This window comes from Capra hircus, chromosome 18 (assembly GCF_001704415.2).
Source record: "Capra hircus breed San Clemente chromosome 18, ASM170441v1, whole genome shotgun sequence".
Taxonomy (NCBI): domain Eukaryota; kingdom Metazoa; phylum Chordata; class Mammalia; order Artiodactyla; family Bovidae; genus Capra; species Capra hircus.
The window spans coordinates 31,337,388-31,340,967 of NC_030825.1; the positions used below are offsets into that span (position 1 = coordinate 31,337,388).

At 40.9% G+C, this 3,580-nt stretch overlaps 1 pseudogene; it reads right to left on the reverse strand.

Moving 5' to 3' along the window:
• LOC102172836 lies at positions 1,167-1,758 on the reverse strand (annotated as a pseudogene).

Consider the following 3,580-nt stretch of genomic DNA (forward strand, 5'->3'; position numbering starts at 1 on the left):
CAATCTTTCCCAGCATCAAGGTCTTTTCCAATGAGTTGGCTCTTTGCATCAGGTAGCCAATGTATTGGAGCTTCAGCTTCAGCATCAGTCCTTCCAATGAATAGTCAGGGTTGATTTCCTTTAGGATTGACTGGTTTGTTCTCCATGCAATCCAAGAAACTCTCAAGTGTCTTCTCCAGCACCAGCTAAAATGCTGCACTCAGTATGTCAGCAAATTTGGAAAATTTGGAAAACTCAGCAGTGGCCACAGGAATGGAAAAGATCAGTTTTCGTTCCAATCCCAAAAAAGGGAAGTGCCAAAAAATGTTCAAACTACCAGACAATTGTGCTCATTTCACATGCTAGTAAAGGCTATGCTCAAAATCCTTCAAGCTAGGCTTCAACAGTACATGAACCGAGAATGTCTAGATGTGCAAGCTGGGTTTAAAAAAGGCAGATGAACCAGAGATCAAATTGCCAACATTCACTGGATCATAGAGGAAGCAACGGAATTCCAGAAAAAGCATCTACTTCTGCTTTACTAACTATAGGAAAGCCTTTGACTGTGTGGATTAGAGCCAGACTACATGTAAAATTTGGAGAAATCTATTAACTGCTATGAATATTTCTCTGTCTTGTGGATTCACTGAAAAAGTATTGTACTTGTGCTTCTGAGACTTAATTCTGTAACCAAACCACTGATGTCTATTGCTGGGGAAGAAAGAAAAAAAAAAAATGTCTAGCTGAACTAAGAACCAAACTGAGCATAAAGAAAGAAAAATAAGTGTTTTGGTGCAGATGAAGCGAAGCTGTGCATGGCAGCAAATACTCTGAAGATATTGATGCCAGCACTGTGTCAGGAAAAGATAGCTAATAAAGTGTGTTCCTCCTCCCCACAGGCTTCACTCTGATCATCTGGAGGGCTCATTTAATGCATGGGATATCACATTTAATATCATCAATCATGGTGATAAATTGACTGTAAGAAATTGGCAAAATTTATTATCAATAGATATTATATTTCTGGGGCTACTGAATAGCATGAGATTCAAGAGTCTGCTTTGTCTAAGTACTAGTTACAAAAGGAAGGTACTAACTGCATTTGGGGGCCCTTTTTTTCTTTTTTTTTAATTTGAAGCTCTTGGTTCAAGACTGATTGGGTGCTGTCCTCCAAGAAATAGTTGGTACTAGTGGGAGTAGCAGTTGCTGTTCCCATTGTGCTCATTGGCAGTGAGTCAGCACAGCCTGAAATGGTCCAATTCATGTTTGGAGATGACCTTGAGGGCCCTCATTCATCCAGGGTCACTGAGTAGGGACCCCATTCAGCAGCTGTTCTCCTACATGTGGCAGCCTCATAGCCATGAAACTCAGGCCCAACTCCTGCAGTATCTTGTGCACCCAATGTGGTCATTGGTCACATCCTGCAGTCTTGGGGGCACCTTCCATGGGTCCCATAGTAGGAAGGCCAAGCTCCATGTCATGGGCCCTTATGGCCCCACAATGTTCCAGGCACCCTCAGACATCACTGTGGCAGGACCAAGATCACTGCTGGTGTCCACCAGCGTGATGATGGTGTTCTTTCCAGCCACAGTCTAGCCGTACCAGCCACTTGCTGGACATCACCCTCTATCACATGGGCTGGCTGGGGCCCTCGGTGGGCAGCCTGGAGGAGGTGTTCCACACCAGCACTGTCATCTCATAGCCTACCTGCACCACCTGACCAGTTGGTGAGCCCAGTCCTCCCATGGCGCCAAAGAGGGCAATCTTCTGAACAGCCATGCTTCAGGGTCGTGGGGGTGTGAGGCCTTGGAGTCAAAAGACACACAAGAACTGACTTGGACTCTTCTTCAAATTAATTTCCTATTTGGTGTCAGAAAAAATCTGTTGTATATATTGAAAATTGGGATGATTTTCTTTAATAAAATACCTACAACCTACACCCATAGTCTTCTGATCCCCTAAATTATTCAGATTTTAGTTTAAATCCAACTCTACTACTGTATACTAGTGGTAGTAGAATTCAGCAAGATACTTCAACTTGCAAGGCTTCAGTTTCTGAATTTACAAAATGAGGTTAAATTTATTTATCAAGGCTTGTTCACAGGATGGATGCAGAGGCATAATTCATGATTAAAATGTCAACACAAATCCCAGTATCAATGAAACAACTAAATTAACTCTTTATACTTCAAGGCTTGGAATGTCAATTTCTTTGCCTATCTGTATCTATATCTTTATTCACATCTGTATCTATATTTAATGCACACCTGTTTCCAGGTGGCGATAGTGGTAAAGAATCTGTCTGCCAATGCAGGGGTCATAAGAGACACAGGTTTGATCCCTGAGTTGGGAAGACCCCCTGGAGAAGGGCACAACAACCCACTCCAGTATTCTTACCTGGAGAATCCCATGGACAGAGGAGTCTGACGGACTATGGTCCATAGGGTCACAAAGCGCTGGACACAACTGAAGTGGCTTAGCGTGCACGTGTGTTGTATACCTAAAGTAATATAATATAGTTCCATATGAGTTTCTATAACCTCTATACAAAACATTGGCTTGATTTCCTAATAATTGTCTGAGCTACAACTTTCATTAAAATCAGAATACTTACTTTTAGCTTTTTGCCCAAGTTAATATTGATTCAAACCTGTATCTTATAACAGAGAGTCAGCCACATTTCTTTTTCAGGAATCCAGGTTATATTTTATTTGTTGTGGTAACCGATGTCAAAGATTGAAAGTTGGTCAGCCAGTACTGTAGGAATTATGAAGCTACAACTTTCCATCATAAATTTTCATCCTAGAAGTCTTGTCAAAAGACCTTTCTACACACCTGCGTGGTACTTGGGAGTCATGCTCTATTTCTAAAAATAAAACTTTAAGAAGAGTGTTCACTGAAGATAGACCAGAGATAAAGATGTTTAGGAATAATTGGCTTAGTTGTTACATAAATTCAGTGAACCCAACCGTGTTTCACTGCGTTCTTTTTTCCCTTCTCTGAGCCAGTGTTTATACACAAAAATCTTGGAATACTCTTGTTTTCATCTGCTGCAGCTTTTCTAGGAGCACCACTGCCCAGAGAGATGTTGTGGGGAGGGAGGTGGGAGGGGGGTTCATGTTTGGGAACGCATGTAAGAACTAAAGATTTTAAAATTTAAAAAATAAAAAAAATTAAAAAATTAAAAAAAAAAACAAAAGCAAGTGAAATGCCTACGATTATATTAATTTGTATTACAACACACAACTTGTTTAGAGGATAGATAATTTTTGGTGACTAGGCAGGTGTTTTCATTCTAACATCAGGACTTATGTTTCATCATGCATTTGATGGTCTACATATCACATCTGAATGATTTTTCAGGAATTGAATGTTAAGCCACCTGAAGCCCCTGTTTTGAATTCTCAGCCCTACATTCTGGGAGGAGTCTCAGCCCATCTTCACAAGTGGAGCATGTGATTCTTTCCTAGCTAATCAGAACTTTGTAACCTCCTCACCCCAGTGATCTGTTCAGGTGTGGGTATGTGATCTAGCCATTGCCAACGAAACTCAGTAAAACTTTTTCTTTGAATCTGACAGGAATGATTTCATAGTGTTGCTG